Below are 23,462 nucleotides of genomic sequence, written 5' to 3'. Positions count from 1 at the left end.
AACGCGCCACGAGGCACCGCAGGCGACCTCCCATGCCTTCCCGTTCCCGACTCGTCATTCCGGCCGGCGTGTCGCGCTTGGCTATATTTCTGCATTTTTTCTTTTGCGCGGGGCTTCGAAGCATTCGTCTTCAATATATTTCTTTTTTTATCCCTTTACGGAATTCGGTGTCACCCGGCCTTTCAGACGTTAAGAGCGGCTTTAGAGGCGAAAGGGAAAGAATAAAATAAACACACGAATAAAATAAACGCTGGACTTCCTGCCGAAGGGCTCGCTTAGGAAAGGGAAAGAAAGAATGATGGAAAGTGGAGAAAGCGCTGAAAGCGCCTTTGGACAATCCCTCTCATTGTTGTACCTGTGCATTATGCAGCACAGCGATTAGCACGGCACCAACTACCAGACACTGAAAAAGAAAAAAAAAAAACGAATGTAAAGACTGCGATTTACTTAAGTATCTCGGACCTCTTTGTCTTGGAGAGCGCGGACATCACATACTTTCGAGCACATGTCGCCATATTTTACTTGTCATCGCGCTGCAGGCGTGTGCTTCTACCTATGCCCGCTGAGAGAGTGAGTAGCAGTTTGCGCGCCCTCTTACATTTCGTTTCACTGTGTTTGCGGACAGTTTGGCGGAGTTTCATGTTGATAAATTTAGCAGTTCGCACACGGCAAGTGTCTTAGACACCTGAATGCAATCGGAAACTGCTGTTGGGACCAATATGATAATTTACCATGGCGCCACAAACCACCGACAACCTTGAAATTCTTTCATAATGTTCGTCCCTGAATGCACATCTTATTACTACCAAGTTTCATTTTGATGCGTTTAGTGGTCCTGAAGCGAAGCACTGGGTAATGCCTTATAGATCTTCAAAGCGTGATTAACAGCCTTTTTTTCGAAATTTTCCAGAATGCTGTTGAACGCCCCAGACGATTAGTTATAACAAATTTTCGTCTACATTTGGAGCCGAAGTTTGAAGAAGATATTACCAACCGCACCTATAATAGTAGTAACAGCGTCGCTGCAAAAGGATCGTAAGATACTTTGTAGCGCTCTGATTTCGTGGAAGCTGTAGGCAGCAAATCTTCGTTCGGAGACCCGTCGCGTGTACCGTGCAATGATAATGCGAGATACTGCGGTGTTTTGCATAGGATCTGCATGCGATCCATGTGTGATCTGCCACCGCATATAATACGAAACTGCGCACGACCCGGCTTCTCTGGCAACTAACTTTATAGGCAGTATACGTAGCAGCGCTGTTAGCATGCGTTCCCAACCTACAAGTTATGGTTGGCCCGCAATGCACAGCAGCTACGAAGGAATGCGACACGAATAAAATTGTAGTTGAGGAGAGTTCGTGTGCAGTCTAACACGGCAAGCAGTAAAGCGAAGTCTCTTGTGAGGGCAGCAAAGAAAGCAAAAATGGTATGTGCTTTTTTGCCGTCTCTCTCAATCAACTGCGAGGAGAACAGGGCTTATCCGGTGCCTCTTCACATAAGCTGAGCGCTTACGCTTTCTGCAAGTGCGAATATTTCTGAGTAATTCGTGTCGTCGGCTTCCTGCGTAGCTTCGCGATGCACTTTCATGTGGATGCTTACTTGCCGTTACGCGAATCTTCCTCAACCTTGCGCATTTCAGCAGAGCTCATTTGCTTAATCGGATGAGTGCTGTGCGGACGTTGCTTGCATGTTAAGAGAGCACGGCAGCCATTTCTTTTATTGCTCCATTTGCTCAGACGTTGGGCGGCTTACTTAAGCAATTTATGCGCCAACTGTTCTTAACTTGTGCTGTGTTCGGTGTTGCTTCAGCAGATGCTGTCGCCCTGTCAGATGCTGTCGCCCTATGTGGCTATACAAAATGTTTTTTTGTTTTTTTTTGTGTGTGACGAGAATTTCGACGCACCTTAAAAGCAATCGCACATGACGACATTAAATCATGCCGGCGTCTTTAGCGAGCGTTGCGTTCCAGATGCCTACCCTGTCTCTGCAGCTTCATGCAGAAATCTGCCCGTGTGTCCCGCCGAGCCTTTAGGAAGAATCCTTTGCTTCTTTAGTGGATATGAACTGCCACTGTCTCCTGTTTCACGGCCATATCCTTCGGTCTGCTTTCCTTGATATTTTTACCGTGACGACAAACAGGAATTGAGCTTACGTCTCGGATTTCTTCGAAATTCTCAGCGAGTGTCACGAAACGACGGATGATGGTATTTGCAAGCCGAGAAGCGCCGTGCGTATAGGATGTTTCACGCGTTCACTCATTTCAAATTATGCTCAAATATAGAAGGTGTCCCGTGCGCATATTTCTGCTTCCGTGCTCTACAACAACTATTTTCTTCGTCTGTGAGGGCAGCTCTTGTATAAAGTCTACTATCCGCCGAACGCGTGCGCCGCGTAGGGGAAGTTTTTTTGTCGTGCAATAACGCTATGCCTTCGTATAGCCTCCGAAACTCCATCGCTACATTTGTATAGTCGTTGCCGGCAAGTGTGCTTCACCCGTGGGAAGATGAGAACCTAGCATTCCGTTGAGCTCGTGCGTGACGATTGTTCGAGCAGCTTGCTTTGACGCGACGCCCCGACGACTGACAACAAAGGCGTATTTCGTCTCGCGCAACAGTTCGGAAACCGTTTGTAGTACGTTTTTTTTTTCTCGGATGGATTCACACACGCGCCAACGAAGAAATAGAATGCGGCGAGCGATGGCGCTATGGTGATGATGGCGGAAGCGTGCAGCACCATTCTTGGGAAGGAGGAAGAAGAAACCCAAGAGCAGAGAAAGAAGGGGTTTGCGGAAGTGCGATGATGCGTGTGACTGAAACTGCGGAAAGAAGCTACGCACAGCAGCGTCATCTCTAAGTGAGGAGTCGAGGCAGACGGACGTGCACCACGCTTGAGATGGAGGGCATTTACCCTGCCGACCGGAGAGTGGGGAGATAAGAAAATGGGGCACAATATCTGGCGTCGCTCTCGGGCAGCGGTATCGGGAAGCGGGGACCAATAGGCACGTCCTTTGTGCGCATACCGTAATGTGGATGCTCTGGGAGGAAAGAAGGAAAGTGGGGCGATAAGGAAAAAGAAATGCAGAACAGTTGATCACCAGGGTTGGAATAACGCACGAACGAAAGCTGGGAAACGTGACAGTGGGGACGATGGTACTTGTGATACGATTTAGCTTTCGGCTTTTACATAGTAGGAGAAAATCCTTATGCACAAGAAGTTGAGACGTTCACATTCATTCATTCATTCATTCATTCATTCATTCATTCATTCATTCATTCATTCATTCATTCATTCATTCATTCATTCATTAGGAATCAATTAATTATACTGTTCTTTATTTCATTTCCCAATTTTTTCCTCTTCTCCTTCTTTTCTTCATTCATTCAAGCGTTCGTTCGTTCGCTCTTTCAGTAATGAATCCATCCACTCAAAGTCTCGCTTCAAAAGGAAGTTGGCGTTACATGCTAAGCGGATTAAACACATGTCAGCCCTGTTACATCGCAGCACTGCCCTGTTCTTTTTGTTTCATTCGCTTTTACGACCGGTTTGCAGTCAACCAGTCCTCATGCTTCTCTTCTGCTCGGCCTTTTGTTTTTTCTTGCTGTTAGGTTGTAGGCAACAGCCTGGATCGCCTCTAGGCTGTTCGAAACGACCAAGCGAGATCCCTCGTAAACCAGTTATAGGTATTTGTGATAGGAACCTCATTGGTTTCAATCAGGAAAAACAAAAGTTCTCTGTTGTTTCCAGTTTGAGCTGTATGGTTGACCGCACAAGTGAATTACGACACGGTCTCACTATGTAAAGTTGCTTAATACGCGGTGATGTTTATAAGGTTGCGTTGCAATTGCTGGTAATGGAGCGACAAAAAAAAAGAAAGCGCGAGTACCCAGTAGGGTTGCTTTAAAGCACGAAGACCAAACCTATTTTAAGAGGGATGACGCGCTTTTGCATGTTACGGTGTTCTTGCGTGTTTGGCGGTGGTGTTAGCTATGCAACTTTTGACCGCAAATTGAAGCGAGTGAAGCGGATTTTCGAATGTCTAATCAGAGAACAGAGAATAAAAACAAGGGAGCCCTGCTTTGGCAACACATGGGCCCGTATTCACAAAAAACCCTTACGCTAGAATTGTTCGGAAGAGAAAATTTCAGCCAATCCTGATGCTGGACATATTATTAGCGAAGGCAGTCAGCCAATGGCAAAGAGCACTTGCGAACGAAACGCTTTGCAAATTTGGCCGCCACATCTTCCGGATAAGTGAAACAAGTACAGGACGTTACCAAAGCCCATTCAATCCTTTTGTATCTTGTAATAAACCCGTTATGGCTTTTTGATTACCGCATCACGACCTTGCAATTTATTTCTGTGGAGCTTCTGACACCGCTGCATCAGCGCATCAGTTTTAGCGGTTCAAGTAAGCTTTCGCCAGACAGGCAACGGAAAAATTAAACAAGTTTTACGATTTCTTTATCTCAACTGTCGGTTATCTTACGTGCTCTTTCATCATATCTCGCTTATGTAGGTGAGAGATAACGTTGGGCGTGGGCGAAAGCATTTTAGAAAGAGTGATTGCAGAAACAATCGAGACGACATTGTACTGTCACGACGTGACAATGCAACAACAACGGTAAAAGAGAGAAGCGAAGCCGCTAGATAAGGTCAATCGATTCGGTAGCAATAATATAAGATCTTAATCTTAGAAACAAGATAATTAGAAATATAATTATTTTGGTTCCGTTGGGCACTCGACCAGTGTTAGAAGAGTATACAGACCTTCATCATCCGCTCACTATGCCTTGAGGGTGCCGTTCTTTGGCGTCGACTATATTGTGTGAGCACCTTTTACGGCACGAAGTAATATCCTGCGAGATAGTGGCCACTGTATCCTTTATTTTACTATTTTATTTCTCTCCTTTTTTTCACACCTCGTATTATCTTATTATTTGCTGCGCACTTCGCAGCCGGTTGTAACCTCTCATCGTGTATGTTGTCCCTTGCTTTGCCTTCAGTTGTGGCATATCGCAGTTTCCGTGACATTAAACATTAATTTAAACCCAGACGTTAAGCACCAGTTTGTAGTTTAAATCTTCAAGATTTGTCCCATGGCAGCGACATCAGACGTAATTATTTAGTGGTGCAAATGGTCATGTTTCGAGGATCACTCGGCAATTTTTCGTGTCTATCAGACTGGCTACTCTTGCACTGCGCATTGACAGACGTTTCGCCATCCCAACGAGTATCTCAATACGTTCTGTGAGACTGTGGACATATATTCCATGGCAGGCCGTGCCTTCAGCTGCAGGACATTCTTGGCTCGTGGCTGTGCACCGCCTCGGCATTGTGCGCCATTATACGAAGGCGCTCCTTAAGTTCTCGCTAAGCCAAGCCTTGTAGATTGCTTTATGTTCGCGTGTTTGAGTGCTTTGAGTGCACATGCATGTTTTTGGTTGTGAATGTACGCATTTACTTTATTATTTTTAAGGTACTTTAGCGTTCTTTAAATATTTCAAGATGTTCAGCGCTTGTCCAGACCTGAAGCATCTAGGCTAGTCGATCCAGTTATCATTAAACGAACTCTTTCTGCCCTCGTACTTCCCAACACCGCCAAAAGACACGAGAACAAATGGCGACAGCGGTATCCGCACACTTCTTGCGTCAGCAATTACTGCGACGGCTGAGAACAAAGGGCGAGGGATGTCATGGAAACAGACTGGCACGAGTGCTGCCGCTACCAATTAGTATCGAGCGTCGCCTAGAAACAGCGAAGAGGAGCGCATAAAGTTAGGACGCATGCCAAGCACGTCTTATCTATGATTTAATTTTTGATGTACGCTGATGTGAGTCGCACTACGTCACAAAATTGCTCGTTGACTTTTTTTTTCGTTTTACTTTGTATGAAAACGCGCTTTCTTTCTTTCTTTCTTTCTTTCTTTCTTTCTTTCTTTCTTTCTTTCTTTCTTTCTTTCTTTCTTTCTTTCTTTCTTTCTTTCTTTCTTTCTTTCTTTCTTTCTTTCTTTCTTTCTTTCTAAAGGGAAAATCAGACATTCACCTGTTCGTAGCAATTGCTACAAAGGAAAGCCATACGGGCTCCTAGAAAGAAAAGCCTCACAGTTCAAGAAAAATTCGTCCTGGTCCGGGAGTGAACCCGGGACAACCACCTTTCCAGGACAGCCGCTCTACCATCTGAGCTAACCAGGCGGCTAGCAGATGGCAGGGCGAAGTCGAATTTGTGGACAACACGAAGCAAAGGCAAGTGTTTGACGCAGTAATTCTGCAAAAACCCGCAAGTTTTCTCCTTTGTAGCAGTTGCTACGGACGGGTGGATGTCTGATTTTCCCTTTATTAATTACTTCTCTCCACCTTGCGAGTTTCCGCAGAGCTAGTACGTGAGAACCTATTTGCTTTGAAGATTATTTCTCGCGTACTATCATATCAGCACAGTTTATTGTCTTTTACAGGACATGGAGGGCTTTTCAATTACTGTTTTAGAGTTAGTGGCGTGTCGGTAGCGCTAATGCGATAGCGATGCCCATCTGTATGTTTGCAGTTTCTTTCTCTCCCTCAGTTAGCGTGTGTAGTGCTGCACAGGTTCCTTAAATCAGCGATAAACGTACTCTACACGGACAAAAGAAACAAATGCCCGTTGCTACGCGGAGCCATATTGCCAGTGGCACTCCGTACGGAACATTTAGATTATAAGAAAACTAAAATGATGCACGAACTAGCTACAAATTACTAGGATTCCATTGTCCGCATCGTTAATGTGTTTGCTGTTTTTACTGCGAATGGTTCCATCTACCGCTTGAGACCAAGCTAAACACGAATCCCACAACCGCTTTCGACAAATGGTTCTTTCTTTTAAAGTTCGGCTTCTCCCCTGATAGGGTGTGTCGACAGCAAAGCCCGCTTGCCGTATCTGACAAATGCGATTCACTCTTGCCCAGATGGGACGGTCCCGAGCGGAGCTCTTTGGTGCCGTCGCAATTTCTCTTCCTACGGGCAGTTAAGAAAGTGCCCACCGATAAAATGAGAGGGGAAGTGAGAAGGGATGGAGAAACAAGCCTAACGGGAGAGGGGTAGGCGTCCGCGCAGAGTTTCAAAGGGGACTGGGAAAGAGGAAAGAACGCGAGGGAAGAAGACGGGAAAGCATGCGATTGGTCGATCGATGCGTTACCGATGCCTCTGCCTGCTTATTTATAGCGCCGAAGCCCCACCTATACTGACGTTCAATCGCGATGTAATGAAGTAAGGGAGGACACAAAAATAAGATTGACAGAAATAGCAGAAAGAGAAAAGAGAAAAAAAAATAATGGCAGCGGCCGGGGCAACGTGATCTGCGTGTGCTTTTTGTTATCCGAGTTCGATTAAGAGAAGGGCGCGCGACGGCCACCAGTACGGGAGACCTCTTCGGCTTGTTACCGGAACGCCGCCCAAGTTCGATCGGGTGCCGCCGTCTTCGCGTTCAACTGTAGGTGCCGCCGGCGCCCGCTGCGCTCACCCATGAGCTCGTAATATATTTCACCCTAACCATCGGCCACTTCCGTACAGACGGAAACGGCTAAGCTTATATAACAAAAAAGGCTTCGCTTCGGTACACCCTATGATCTTAGCGGCGTGAGCCGCTGGATTCTGGGTTAAAAGCAGGACGCAGAAAACGATCGTCCGAAAGCGTACCTCTGCAGTTGCACTTTCGCTAGAACTATCGTCCCGCTACGGGATGCTTGATATAACCGAGCGGAGCTTTCTTCCCCTGCGCTCTTTCGATCCCCCTGCGCTTCCAAAAAGATAAAAAATAATAATATATAGCTATAGGTGACGCGTTGAGGAATGCTACGGTGATGTAGACTTGCGGCGGAGCAAAATGTGTGCACTATTCATCAAGTCGGCATCCAGATGACGCCTCACTCACCTCCTAATGAGCATCCTGTCATGCTGGGGGACCTGTGATTCGTCCATCTGTCACGGGGTGAGAGTCCTATCGTTTGGATTGAGGCGTGGCAGCTGCCCGGTGGTGGTTAGAAGCAGTTCGCACACTTGCGTCATGCCGTGGTTGTGGAAGCAGCAGAACGTCGTTCACTAGCCGCGACAACTCGACAACGTGCGGCGCATCTCGTCAGCGTCGCACGTGCGTCGAACGTTGCCACCTCGGAGGACGGGCCAGTATCGACAGTGCGGCGCCGGGCGCGTTAGCGTAGGCATTTCGACCTCTTCTCGTTTGGACGACGAGCCTCCCTCTTCGCCGCTTCTACTGAAGAACTCAAATGCAGCGCCGCTTCGTCAGTCCAAAACGAAACACCCAGAACGAAATAAAAGTAGCCGCGACAAAGCGGGCGGTTCACTTCAACCCATGACGGGCGGTTGGACACGCAGAAAACTTACACACGCCGTGTCACTGTGTGTAACGCCGATTTTGATGCCGTCGCTTCTGAGCCGGCCACCGCCCGCCGGGTGGACAGTTCGCTGACGATTCTTCAACTTTTTTTCGGCAGCGCACACCCCGGTGCTCCCCGAGCCGGGAGTGCTATTGAGAATCCGAAACGGCGTGGTGCATGCGCTGCCGGCGCTCGGTTTGCAGCCACGTTCGCCAGATGGGGCTAGCGCGGCCCTCCAGAGGGCGTCACAGGCATGCTTGCGAGTGGCTCCACCTACAGGCGCTGGGAGCAAACGAAATACGACGCGGAGGCGTACGCCCTTGGCTCGGAACAGGTTGGGACCCCGCGCCTCGCATCGCACGGGAATGCACCGCTCATTCTTAGAAACGATAGTACTCGCGGCCTTCTTGAAACGCGCCATCGGTACCGCGAATGGCGGTTTTCGCGAAAGGCGCTGCTTTGCGGCAATTCCCCTGCGAGAGCCCGCTTATTCAAAGAGCACATTATGTCCCGAATTCACCTGAGATGTCAGAGAAAGTGAGGTTTCCCGCGAACTTAGCTGTTGACTCCTTCTGAGAGAAAATGCCTGCGGGGACCTAACTGCAAACGAATGGTTGATTGATTATTTGGCACTCGCATTTAGGAAGACTGAGACTGTGAAAGTGAAACTGAAGGACATCAAGTGACCTTGAGATTAAAGCAAACCGGCATTTAAATTACGCATGAGTTCTTCATCGACGATATTTACCAAACAGCAACAACCTTTTTTTTTTTACTACTAAGCTACTTATTCTGTCTCTGGCTCCTAGACTTCTCCGTACTATCATACTGGCTTTGCACTTGCGGGTAAGCAATTTAAAAATGGGTAAGCAAGCACTTACGACCATAAAAGATGTAGCTAAACTGCTTGCCGTTCTTTCGACTAATGTTGACTCATACAACTGTACCCTGCAAAATGAAATGCAAGAAGTAAAGCAGGCGGTCCAGTTCATGAATAGTCAGTTTGAAGAACTTAAGAGTACACTTGATACGTTAAAGAAGGTTAATGCCGCTCTCAAGAAAGATAACACAGCTCTCCGTGAAGGTCTTCATATAGCACACAGTGAAATATTAGACCTCAAGCAGTTCAGCAGGCAGCAAAGTTCTGAAATCAAGGAACTTCCGCTCAAGAATAACGAAGACCGAGCGATCATTTGCTATTGATATTGATATCATTTGCTGAAAAGCTCTCAGTGCCAATCTCTCCGGAGGAAATTGATGTAACTGATAAAGTGCCCTCTAAAGACAAAGCAAAACAAGAAGTTGTGAAATGTCGTTCACGCTTAATCCGCAGGCGGTCTTTCCCAGCACTCAATAAGAAGAAAATAACCTCTTCTGACTTGGGATATAAAGTTGATGACTCTGTATATGCAACCGAGCATCTATGCCCAGAGAATAATGTTTTACTGCGCAAGGCAATCTAATAGAAAGCGCGAAAAATAATGGGAGGTTTGTATGGCTCTAAAATAGAAAGGTTCTTGCACGGAAGGCTGAGAACTCCAATGTCTTTCACATCCGCTGTGAAAACCACCTATCTCTCATTTTCTAAATTAATATAGTTTTTTTTAAAGGTGAGTGTCCTCATACAGTTGGCAAGTTAGTTTGTAGAAACTAACTCTTATCATAGCCTCATCAACTGTAATCTTCGCAGCATACATAAGGACATGTACCATTTTTATGCCCTATTATCCTCACACCCCTTTACGTTTAGTTACCTCGCAGCTTCGGAAACTTGGCATAAAGAAGGTGACACCTACAATATTCCCGGTTAGAATATTTTTCCGCTACCAGACACGTCTCTAATAGAGGTGGTGGTATAGCCTTATTTGTAAAACCTTGTATACTTTGTACTCTTGTCTCTCATTGTTCCTATTCATACGAGCTTGTCATTCTTAGCAAATGCCAAGATGAGGTTATAGTTGTGCTTTGTCGTTCCTGCAATTAAAATTTATATGAAAAATAGAAAAACAAAAACAAAAATCCACTTTGCAATAACTTTCTTTTGGTCTGGTCTAAAAGGGTTTCGAACGATTTCCTTGTATTTCTACTATGCAATAGACATTAATACAAATTTAGCATGCTTGGTTCCGGCGACGAATTTGCCGCAATTAGACAACAATTCGCTTCTTGTTGAGAACGACCGATAAACATTACTGCAGGTATGTACGTATCTGATTTCATATTTGCGTGGGCAGAGATAACTGCATATATGTCGTCTATTTGATTCAGGAAGTTAATCGTGGTCTATTGCGTCTTAAATGAAGCCAGTGTAGTGGACAATATCGAACCAGCAACGTGGCATCAAGAAGGAAAAAATAAAGCTATTTCGCTGTACCTAAGCTGAGCATGCGTACAAAATTCACTCGATTGGGCTCAGTGCTGGTAAGCTTCTGAACGTTGTTGAGTTTCCAAGCATATATAAATTTTTTCATTCAAACTTAGTGGTGCTGACTAAGAAGTATCACGCTCGATGCTCGACGGGTCAGTTTCAGCATCCCGAAATACTGAGTTCGCGCGTCTCAGTTGCGGTGTGAACTAACCTCGTTTATGTGGAACAGGCGATGCGAAAATGGCGTGTGCGCACTTTTTCGCTGCTACGCCCGTTGAACAGCGAATTTTATGCGTAAACGGTACTGAACAAAGGTTTCAGAGCTAAGCGTTACTCGGATAAGTTGGGACGTTGGGACGCTTGAAAGCCCACTTCCGGGTTGTGCAGGGATAAGTGTCCGGCCCAGTATTAGCTCTAAAATTTTAAATGGAATGCCTTCCAGATGACGTGTGCCCGAGTTAAGCCTCAGTGTGAGTTTTTATTATCGCGTCCGTGCTAAGGGTATTAAAATAATAGAGCTTGCTATGGTCGTCGTCAGACTATCGTTGACGTGCAAAACACATGCGAGAAAGTAACAGGCACAATCTATTATACATCAGTCGTGGGGGAACTGGCGTCGGGGTAAGAACCATGCGAGACATTCAATAAAGGGTCATCTCGGTCCTGAAAGGAAGAGAAGATCTGCGCACGAAAGCACTTAACACGAATCGGAATATTGATAACTTTCAGGATCATTCTACGACATAATATCCTTACATGTTTCTTTATTGTCTCTTAATTCAGTCGGGTAAGTCATAACTGCGAAACAAAATAGGCTGAAGAAAAGCAAACGTGAAAAAATAACCTCTAATTGTGAATCGGACATCAAGTTGATCTTTTTTTTTTGCTTTTCCTATGCTCTATTGAAATTCCATGTCACATTCGAGTGACGTCCTTATACGGTATTTGAGTAGTCGAGCGGATTCGTTGTTTTGACAATGGTGTATTTTGGGCTTATTTTACGTAGCTTCAAATGTGAGACAGAAAGAGAACCGCATTGCAGCCGTACAAGTTTTTACCGAAGAGGCGCAGCACAAGAACATCGAGTAGCAAAATGGAGCACCGCGAAAATCTTGAAGAAAGTACAATTGCGTGGATGTGTAGATCGGAGAAGGCTGGGGGAAGTGCGGTTTTTCCCGTCTTCTCTCTCTCTCTTTCTTACTTTCCTAAGTGCTAACGAGCACTTTTCATCTTCTGGTTATTTGTGCTTGAATTTCCTCACGGCTCAAAGTTATCCATCGACCATTCTGCAATTGCTACAGTAAAACAAAATGGTGTGTCGACGAAACGAAGCTGTGCCTTCCAGACTCAGTGCTATGTGCTTATGCTAATTGGAGACGGCCAACTTCAACTTACGTTTTCGTCTCACTCCAGCATGTACGATTTTTCAGGAGTGACGATTACTAAGGCAGCAAGCTGTGACCTAATAAGTCGCCGAGGGCGGGAGACTGTTTAATTCGTTAGGTAACAAGAAACGGTTTCCTGGCAAATACGCGGGGAGTCGAAAATGTCTTCGCGGTAACCTGAAGTTTAGTTTTCTTTTATTTTGAGCGGAGATCATTTGCCGCGGCAAAAAGATTTGAGACACTGCAATCAAGGCGATCCAGGAACTTCTCTATGTATGAAAAAAGATACAGCTAGAGAAATTGTGCCTGGTTTAAAAAAAAAGGAAAAAGAGAAAAAGAAAAAGAAGGTGCTCTTTGAAACCCGTGAATCGGCAATATTTGGTCTTCATTTGCACGCTGAACGTGCATGGTGGATCTGGGAGTAGTAGTGCAAACCGAAAAAGCAAAGAAAGTGTCTTCAGAGAATGCTGATCAATGCTCATTAGTTAGCAATGCTCGGGATTTCTCTGTTTAGCGTTGTGGATACATTTAAAGTCACACTACAGGGGCGCTATAACGTAAAACTATTCCAAACTTTTCTATTCCAATTCTGCTATCAGCCCTCCGCGATTGGTCAAAAACTTTTTCCGACCCCCCCCCCCCCCCACTTCACCTGTCTGTCACGCGACGTCATGAAAACTGCAATACCTCCCCATCTGATATGATGTGTACACACTGATTATTCATGATTTGACAGAAAAAAGAAAAACAGTTATTTCTGATTCAGAAGAACTTCAGTTTGGCCTAGTTGGTATTTACTGCATATCATATTGACCGCAAATAAGACGGGGACAGAGGGAGAAAACACATAAACAGCACGGGAAAGTTACCGCCCGTGCTGTTTATGTGTTTTCTCCCTCTGTCCCCGTCTTATTTGCGGTCAATATGATATGCAGTTATTTCTGATTCGACCCCTTTTCGCCATTAGCCCTCGGCTATTGGTAAAAAGTTTTCGGGCTGCACCCACTTCACCTGCCTGTCACGCGACGTCACAAAACCGCACGGACTCAGCGCGTCAAAGTGACGTGTACACGATAAACATGCATTAATATGCCGAACAAAACTGAATTTTTTTCGGAATAGCCGCAGGCTGCCCCGTTCCGAAAGGAATAAAAGATGGCTGCCGCCAATCGCTGAGACGCTGGATACTCGCACCTGCCGGAGAGCATGGGTGTATTTGCGTATAATAAAACTTCTTGCGTGACCGTGTAACGTTTTCAAGCACTTTCGGCACGTTTACTACCTCATTCTGCCAATTCTTCTTTGCTGAGCGTCAGCTTTAGCGTCATTCTTAAGCTCCCGTTGCATGCCGCCGCGATTTTCGACCAGCCACCACAAGCTAAGTAAGGGAAAACCTACCAATCGCAGACGCCGGCACCACCCTCTTCATCCGGTTATCGATTTTCAGTGCACTGGCTCTGCCCCAGTGAATCCCTCTCCACTTGAGCGTTCTCCTCGCCTCTTGTCAGCCAATTAGATACGACAAGCCGCTCAGTGTAGGCAATGTTATTCGTTTTTCAAGCAAACAAAAGTGACCTCCTATGAACGAGGAGAGCGTTTTATTGGTCTGTTCAGACAACCCTGTGGGTGACCGCCCGGTGCTTGCGTCGGTGGTTACGCAAATTTGACGTCAGGAAATTGGAATAGAAACGTATTGGAATAGTTTTACGTTATATGGCCCCAGGTCTAGAATAGTCTGCCTCTAATAAAACTGCACTACTGAAACACAAATCGCGACTGCGGTTGCGATCTCAACTGCGCACACGACGCTTAACGAGGCTTGACATAACAAAACTGCTGCCGTAGAAAAAACTTTAACAAAGCGGCAGCAATGTTCGCTGGTCAGTATTGCACTCGTATATGCGGACATAGTTGTCTATTTGTTTCAAGACACAGGAAAATCACAAAAGAAGAAATATTGAGCAATGACGCTTCTGTACGACGCCAAGGAAACATATAACACGCAAGTTTATGTACACGAATATGCGCTTCTAGCCCTGTTTCGAATAGAGCAAGGCCGGCAAGAAGCTTTTGGGTGAGAAAACACCCTCTGGGATATTTATGGTTGAACGCGCAAAAAGTTAAATACGACTAGAGGTACCTACCCTGCGAGGTACCACTTGCGAAGGCCCGGTTGCCTCCAGTGAGCAGGGGCGAACATAAAGTCCGAAAAGTGGCGCTGGACCCAATCTGTCACGGCGAGACTTCGTCCCTTCCACTCATTCATGCGAAGCTTGGCGTACTTCGCTGTAACTTCAAACATAAGGTTCACTTTCCTTGAAGAGTCCTGGGCGCGACACGTCTTCACCACAATGGTCGCCGCGCACGAGTCCTTAGAACACTGATTTAGAACCTACGGCAAAGCTGAGGAGACTGCGGGAGACACATCACGCCTTAAATCATCCGCATAGTGCTCTTAGAAAACGACATTATCACAAAGTTGAAATTGCGCTATTGTTATGTAGCGCAGTGGCACACGAAGATGATTCTCACTCCATGTGAGGGAGAGAGAGACGCTCACTAGTAAGGATGCTGCTATGTGCACACTTGCAGGTTGCGGCAGGTTCTTGAGATCTTCAGACAAGCTCCAAGAAATAAATGGTGAAGCTTTAAAGGCTCTTTAAGCAACAGCACGCTTGGTACGAGAGAAAATCACTGTAGTGGAAATCTCTATGCAGAGTTCATTGCAGGATCTTCAGTCACAGAAAGGCAGCCGACCGTTGCTTGCGCGGTTGCGTAGGTTTCGATTCTTTCACCAGTGTTTGATGTAACAGTTCGCCACTTTCACTGGAAAAACTCACAGAGACGAAAGGAAACCAGTTGTGGGGCGAAAGAAACCGGACGCTGGTATACTCAGCCGAAGGAGATCGCAATAACCCACAATCACACCTCGCAGCCATAGGCAGTCGTTTACAACAAGCACGGACTCTCCTTAGTGATCGCCAGTTTATTTTGCGAGCGCATTTATAACCATACCGTGTGTCATTCCCGAGGGCGAGGCCAATCGGGTGGCTACAGGAAGTCGGCTTAGCCCTTCCACTCTCCCACCGTAGCCTTCCCACACTTCCCCGCGAACCCTTGGCCCGGCCCGGCCCCCCCGGACTCTGGCACGAGAGGAATTCTCGTTCGGTCCACGTAAGATTTCTGGGTATGACTGCTAATCTCGAGACCTCTAAGGCGGCGACCACCTTAGCTTCTCGGGCATTGCGGGAGAGGGTCGCCTCGTGGGGTATGCCCTCAGCACTGAGGGTGGAGGGAGCTCCCCGTGTGTCACTCGCTGCGCTCTTGTTGCGGTTGACGCCGCTTTTTTTGTTGTAAATTTTTGTGCCACATTGCGCAGCCCTGCATTAGTGCCACCGCTTCTTCGCGCGCGGCGCCTGCCGCGGCCAACGCCTTCCCGGAGCCAGATGGTTGGCGCCGGGGCGTTCTTCGACGAAGGCGGCGTTCGAGTGGGCGTCGCGTTTGATCGCCTGCCAAGGAATGCGCCCCCGTGAGAACCCTTCGGCGTGGTTCCTGCGCAGCGCGCGCGTTTAGCGATACGCTATCGCCCGAGCGTAACGGAACAAGAGGGCAACCAGCGTCCGTGGGTCGGCTAAAGACGAGTGATAAAGAAATGTGCTTTGTGAGTAAATGAACACGCGCGACGCTGCGCGTTGCCCCCTTCGGCAGTGCAGTTGATGCCGACTACCTCACTGACGAGGGTGCCTCGCGGATGACTCAGCGCGGTAGCCGTGCGAAATGTGTTCCGGAACCGACCACAGCGTCCGTTTGCGGAGTCTTAGTCGCATGTCTTAGTTGGTTCTTAGACGGAAAGCATTAGTTACAGCGCATCCTTCTGCTGACATGCAGGAATTAAGAATCTCTTGATGCGCGGAAACTTTACAAGTACTTCCCTAACCCCCCCCCCTCCCCTCCTACCCTTCTCTACCACCCCCCCCCCATCCTTTACTTTTTGTTATTGCAGCAGTGACAAAAAGAAAAAAAAGAGGGCATAGAATAAATACTCTGAGAAAGGTTAGTTCATATGTCATCATTTCAACAGTGCTAAATTTGTTGCACAACACATGAAAAAGTAAGAGGGTGCACACAGCTCTACGTCTTATGCAACTTGCATCGTGATACAGAAATTGTATCCGTGTGCTAAGAAAGAAACAACAGAACACTGCGAGGAAAAATCAATACGGGGTGATCCATGCTCACATTTGTCATCATTCACTGTCTAATATTTAGCCACTCGGCATTTCGGTTGAGGAGTGCGTTTGATTCTAGCAAGCTGCTACTTAAGAAATGAATCACCAGCAACGCCGTTTATACAAAATAATAAATTAGTATTGCTGCGGTCCTGGCAGGATTCACCGAAACAAGAAGCTTGCGAAAAAGGAGAGCATGGACATATAGACTTCGCGGTCGCACTTGGCTTCTGCAGAGTGATCCGATCAAGAGAAACTTTCATCTCAGAAAGCCGTCGGTGTGCAGAGCGTTTGCTAAGCAAGTTCATTTCCGATGAGCAAGTTTTCAGTTCGCGTGGACGAAGAACACATGCGGACGTTTGTGAAACTTTCGCTGCTGAAATTGAGTAGCGTAGCCGACGAACAGAAAGCAGAGAGCGATGAAACGCTGACTAAGAAGAGCTCTACGATTCGTCGATATGTGCAATCGTGATTACGATACTATTATATGTTATCTCTGCAAGCCAATCACCAAACAGTCGTTGTTTTAATGCATGGCAACAACGATCAAGGAAGGGTCCTCGTCAGGCCTTTCGTTTGCGGCGTGACGACTGCAGTGACGTTTCCATTGCAGAGTGCTGTGAGCCCTCCCGATGCGTCATTTAATGAGAAAGAATTCAGGGTCACAGTGCTTTCAAAGGGCGCGAGCCCGGAAATAGCAACTCTTGTAGCTCAGAAAAGGCTTCCGAACCAAAAATAGCTACTCCCATGTGACGTTTCCTTCCAGTTGGGACCACCCGCGGATACGTGTACTATAAACGGTGCCGCTCTGTCATCCTTCACGGTCATCACAGCGGATGTGACATCGCGGGCGATCATCACGTGCGAAAGTGAACGTTGCATGCTGATTCTTGCGAGGTGGTAGCAATTCAGCGTCCTACGTGACCAGTATAGTTTGTATTTGCGTTGTCACGTGCATCGCGGTGGTACGTAAATCCGGTTTACCTCGTCAGCTACGCCGGAAAAGACGCATTCTACGCTCCGTTTCACCAACTCCGTGGAGCACAGCGGACATTACAAGCCCTTACATCTAACCGGGAACGAGAACCGGCTGCATGCTTTACAGGCAGGAAAAGGAGACTTCTAATTTTGCACCGTTGATCTATGCGTGATCATTGCGCTTGACTTGCTTAACTGCTTTTGTTGTACATAAGAGAGAGAGAGAGAGAGAGAGAGAGAGAGAGAGAGAGAGAGAGAGAGAGAGAGAGAGAGAGAGATAGAAGTAGCGACGTTGTCCACACAAATGGTCCGGTTAGCTATCCTGCGCGGTGTAAAAGGAATAAGGGTAGAAATATAGCAGGAAGAGGCAAGATAATAGACAATTCACGCGCATAGTCGAAGGCGTAGCGTGTATATAAGGGGTTTCCCAAGTCCATTGGTTTTAGAAATGTAATTAAAGTGAGCCTAACCTTTTTGGGTGGACAGTGCGTGATTCCATGAACCTATGTTCTTTGCCTCCCAAAAAAGACCGGTCGTGGTGTTGTTTTAATGCTCTTTGAAAAGATTGCCAAGGTGCTGGACAAATAGGAGTGTTAAGAGCGAACAAAAATGGAGGAACCTTTCTTCAGGAGCTCGTTGCCGAGTGACGGACGACGTGATTCGTAGGCTTGGTTGTACTACACGGGCTTGGCGAGGCGGGCTACAAATGCGACATTCCTGGCACTCATTATGTCTCTGGAGGGAAGCTTCTCGTCATGTTTTCGCGACATGTTCACAACAAAAGCTCTTTCGAAGCTACGTCGCAAGTTCATCCTCTGCGAGCTACCATATTTATATTTTACCGGGTATATCTCCCCTAAAGAAATATGTGTTCTGTAACCTTACGGTTATGAGAAAGCGCTTTCTCCTTAGAGAAGAAAGCTCTTTGAACACGAGCAAATCGTATTCATTAATGAAGCAGTGTCGTACGGTAAAATGAAGGGAAAGAACGGAATGCAAATAAAAATCAGGGCCAGTGGTGCAGCTTGAGCACTTCGTCGTAAAAAAAAAAGATATGTTGATACCCGTTGTTTTAAATCAGATTTCACGACGTTCGTTGGTAAGGCGGTCAAAAGATTCTCGAGAAAGATGAAACTGTAACCTAATTTCGCACTGATAAAATTACGCGGCAGCAGCTGAGTGGCCTATTCAACGTGCCTAATTTCTGCTTCGTGACCATCTAGGCGAAATAAAGCTGAGTGTTCGGAAGACGATTTGCAACTGCTAATTGCCGAATGTACGGACCCCAGTAGAATTTATGGGGACTTTCTTTACGGGGATTCAAGGTTTGTGTACGCTAAGTGTCTTAGCCTTATCAGAACTTTAGACCCTTGTAGACAGTAGGAGGGCTCTAAAATACGCGGATGTTGAGTGCAGTACATCAATGTTTTGAAGCCTGCTTATGAAGGGGCAAACCATTCTTGAATGGCGATGTGATGTGGCGTATTAGGCCGAAGCCTGTCTATGACATAGTCCCTAATAGCGCTGCATTATAATATCACCTATGCCACGTGAACGAACCCACACGGAGAACAAGGTGCCTAATTAACACAGCTTTCTCGTTCGAAATTGCTCTTTGCCATTGGCAGGGCGCCTTCGCTGATAACATGTTCAGCATCAGGATACACTCAAATTTGTTCTTGCGAACGAGTCTGGGGTGAGAGATTTTTGTGAATACGGGCACGCATTTATACATATGAAATGTTAGCACTTCGAGCGGAGTCTTCGACATTAATCAGAGTGTTTTTTGGCAACATTTTAACAAGAAGAGTCTTACGACCTCATAGCTATCTCGTACTGGTGTACTATCAGCTTCTTGGAGACGCATGGCTTATAACCGAGCGACGCTGGAAACATCGAGTTGCAACGTCGCAAAAATATTCGGCGTGCCTTTGGAATGAATTGTGGAGGCGATGGCTGTTTTCCGCTTTGTCAACCCAATGTGCTTTGACAATGCTTTACATCGTGTTGCCACAGCGTTCTAACTTGACTACTTTACACGCATGCTTCGTACCCTGGTTTTCAATGAGTTCTTTTTCCGTTATGTTTGAATTCTGCATCTTTTGTGCGTAAAGGTGATCATCGTGCAGCAGTTCACTTTCTCCATTGATGTCTCTATACCGAAACGTGAACCACTAAGTCTGCCTCACGTGGCGTTAGATTCGCTTAGCTTATATGCCAGCACACAAAGCCGGGATTACACAGTTAGTCACAAAGCCTATCTCTGAATTCAGTGAAGCTCACATCCGATCCTCGCTGAGTTTGTTTATTTTTTAAGCAGTGCAACGACAGCTGGAACTTCGTGCAACACCGATGGTGCCACGGAAGCAGCTGGGAAATCTCAACATTTATCCCTTTATAACAAATATTGATGCAAAATCACTCCACGTTACGCAGTTGGCAGGATCGTTCGTTTCTCATTGGACGGCTATAAGGGCTTGAAGGCACTTCTTGAACGGTTCTCTTCTCTTGTGTGTGCCCGTTTATTTGGCGTCCTTATATTTTATAATGAAAGGCTATAAAGACGTTTATAACTAGCAGTTTCTTAACTTTACATAATGACTATGAACGATGTTTGCGAATAAAGTTGGAATGCGCGATTAACAGCAGCCCGCTTCCGAACCTATTGTGGGCTCGATCTTATATGTTCCTATTCAATTACAAATATTTCTGGATTATCACGGATACTCTCACGTCTGGTACTTTCGTGTATATATATTTTTAAATGAGGACAATAACACGACAAGAGTCACGGAAACAAAACTTATGTGGGTCTCAGCTGCAACGCGTCAAAGCGGCTAAATGATGCAATTTGTAAACATTCGTTCTCGCTGGGTGGGTGGGTTTTCTTAGTATGCGAACGAACGGGCGAGGAGGCTCTCTACGTGTCGCAAGAAACCCTCGGTCGTTCCCTCATTGCCCTTCTCTTTAACGCAAAGGCAAAATAGCAAGCTACATCGAGTACGCTGCTCAGGCCAAACTTCCTGTCTTCATTCGAACAAACTCTCTCTCTCTCTCTCTCTCTCTCTCTCTCTCTCTCTCTCTCTCCGTGCATTCAGTTACGTGCATGCCCCCCTGAAGGCGGAGGAATGGCAGCTGTAATCGTTAAAAACACGGGATGCTTCAATGAACTCGCATTACGAGCCAGAACAGCTGATTCATTCGGCGTAACCTGTATTTGCGCGGACCCTTTTTCGAGCACGTACTATCACCGGCTTGCGCGGCAACCAGCCGGCGCGGCGAGTGAGTGGGAAGGCTGCATTGAGTGCGTCGTTGGCACCCCTTGGACCTCCTCCAAGGCCCTGTCAAAGACTCACCTCTGCCCCGTGCCCTCCCGATCCTCTGGGGGTACTTCCCACTGCGCCAGTGTATGTGTGTGTGTGTTTTGTTGATTCGCACTTCCGGCGATCCCGGCTATTGGCGGCGGTTCGCGAAAGACAGGTGAGGAACACGCGTCCCACTTCCTGGTCGTTCTTGCCCTTTCTCTTGTCTTCGTTGAAGGTTTAGTTTTAGGTCGTTTCGTTTGACAATTTCTTTCCTCACAGAAGGCGTAGGCAGGACGGTGTGACGAGAATGGCGAAACACACGCACTGGCTGCCAAACGGTTTGCGCGCGCGCGCCCGGGATTCGCGAAATCGAAAGTAAGGCGTAACTATTGGTAAAACTATTTTCATGTCCATTTTTATCACTTTTACGTGGTAGAATGCCGGTAAGCTCGTGCATTTTTATTAGGTCACACTTCACGCGATTTTCGATGTCCCAAAGCCGTTAAATAAATAAAGAAAAAATGATTTTTCTTTATTTATTTAACAGAGGGAGGGGGGTATGGAGCGGGGGGGGGGGGCGAGTGGAGGGAGGAAAGGATTAACGTGTCTTCCCGGGTCTTTATGCACCACGCATTCCATATACAGGATGTTATTTTTTAGCTGCACCATAATTGAAAAGATGCCTGTGGCAGATTAGCACAATTCTAACCTTTTATAGCTAAGTTACTCGATGAAGCGACGGTTACTTCTACGAGAAAGCAGAATGCCTAATTGCATAATTAACATAAATACGAATTTAAATTGTTTTACTAATTATGTTATGGCTCGTATTTCTATCTACGAATCGTAGCCGGTCAGTTCGAAGGGCATATTCACTTCCAACAAATTCTCAGAACTCCCCCAGTTCCAACAATATGCATGGCGCTTTCGTTACTTTTGTGTTATAATGTATGAAAGAGGCGTTTTATTTAAAGATGTAAACGGAACAACAGTGTATTTTCACAGCAACTTTCACGGGGCATATCTCGAAACCAGTGCTGTCGTCGGAATTCGCTCCAACTTGATACGCCTCGCATACTCACTAGCTACAATTTGTAGATTAAAATATGGGCCGTAAAGTAATTAATTAAAAAAGTTATTTACCGCACCTATGTTAATTATTCCATTAAGAAGTTAGATTTCTCGTAGAAGTAATGACCGCGTCATCGAAAAATTTAGATCAAGGGTTAGAATTGAGATATTTGCCACAGGCAATTTTGAAAAATTTGGTGCAGCGACAAAGAAAAAAAAACACACATACACACACTCTATAGCAGGCGGTTGAATATAGTGTCCTGCGCCCGTATTCACAAAAATCTCATACGCTGGAATTGTTCGCAAGATAATGTTTTAGCCAATCCTGATGCTGAAGAGAGAGAGAGAGAGAGAGAGAGAGAGAGAGAGAGAGAGAGAGAGACGGAAAGGGAAATGTAGGGAGTTTAACCCTCTTTGTTAATGTTTCTTTCGACAGACTTTTTCTTGTGCTGGGCACTGGTGTCACAGAAGAGCGTCACCGCCTAACGCGGTCAGCTCATAGCGTCTCTGTTTCACTATTGCTTCCGGTGACGCCGCTGCAAAACTCCGTCGTTTCTCTGATTATTCTTACAGTTAGGTGTAGTTGATATACCAATTAAAGAACAGCATTCAAGAGTTCACCTTTGCCCCCTCCAATAGAAAAAAATAAAGTTATATTACAAGGTTCTTACTGCGCGATCGCTGAAGTATCTGAGTTGTTACTGTCATGAACAGAAATTTTATTTTTGTGCTATAGAAGGGCACTGCGATCGCGTTACGTGGCACGGGGTGATCCTTCTTGCGCGTGTAGCACTATAATGGAGACATCTCGCACACGCTTGTGTTCGCAAAAATCAGCCCTTGGCTCACTATTTCCGGTATTCTGCACAGGACTACGTTCTTTACTTTTCTTTTTTAACGCAGTGGGGTAAAGAACCAGTGCCTGTATTCACAAGGCAGTTTGTACGACATAGCGAAACGGTGACCTTCCAAGATAATGGACATATCCTTAGCCATGCAGGTCCCCACCTTGACAACCAGTTCCTACAAACGAAGATCCATGGAAATTCAGCTGCTGCAAGTTCGCTTTAGTCATCATGTGAATTCGTGAGTAGCACGTGCTAGCGAATGCCACGGTAATGCGAAAGCACAGTGGCTGGCCGCGAACGCTGTCACGGCTGACGTTGGCGTTTGCGCGCGTGACATCTCTTTAAAGCTTATTTGTTCTCATCAAGCTAGACATAGAGTCTGTCAGCAGCTGAAAGCTCGCGCACCTATTGTTGTTTCCGTCGAAGGTATTTGCAACAAGACACCAGGGGTCAAATTTACAAGGCTTTTCACTCGGTTAGTTTTCTATGTCGTTGGCCAGCCACCATCGCTAACGATTTGTCCAGCGTCAAGATTGGCTTAAGTTTTTCTTACGAACAGTTTTAGTGTAATAACTTTGTGTGTGTGCGTGCGTGTGTGTGTGTGTGTTTGTGTGTGTGTGTGTGTGAGTGAGTGTGTTTGTGTGCGTGTGCGTGCGTGTGTGTGTGTGTGTGTGTGTGCGTGCGTGTGTGTGTGCGTGCGACCCAAGCCGCAGAGTTGTTGCTATATAATGTTGCAGTGGGCTCTTAGACCATCGAAATTGTTCCCTCTACTGTCGTGGAAGCTTCCACTGCTCCAAGGGCGCACTACAGGTTGTATGTATGAGGTTCTAATCATCGAGATCCTTGAAATAGTCCAGCTAGTGGCCCAGCTATGCCAGCAGAGGGCTATGCTGAACGACACAGTTGTGG

The 23,462-nt window shown here is 46.4% G+C and overlaps 2 protein-coding genes across 3 annotated transcripts in view; one reads left to right on the top strand and one right to left on the bottom strand.

Moving 5' to 3' along the window:
- LOC135915571 (potassium/sodium hyperpolarization-activated cyclic nucleotide-gated channel 3-like) overlaps nt 1-23,462 on the bottom strand; it is a 452,750-nt gene that overhangs the window by 55,349 nt on the left and 373,939 nt on the right. The gene's annotated exons all lie outside the window — the stretch shown is intronic.
- Nucleotides 20,600-23,462, top strand: part of LOC135915217 (V-type proton ATPase subunit E 1-like) — a 34,152-nt gene continuing 31,289 nt past the window's right edge. Inside the window, exon 1 of the mRNA XM_065448271.2 lies at nt 20,600-20,806. The gene's annotated coding sequence lies outside the window, so the exon portion shown is untranslated. The remainder of the gene's footprint in view (nt 20,807-23,462) is intronic.

This window comes from Dermacentor albipictus, chromosome 1 (assembly GCF_038994185.2).
Source record: "Dermacentor albipictus isolate Rhodes 1998 colony chromosome 1, USDA_Dalb.pri_finalv2, whole genome shotgun sequence".
Classification (NCBI taxonomy): Eukaryota; Metazoa; Arthropoda; class Arachnida; order Ixodida; family Ixodidae; genus Dermacentor; species Dermacentor albipictus.
This window is presented reverse-complemented; position numbering and strand designations above follow the sequence as displayed.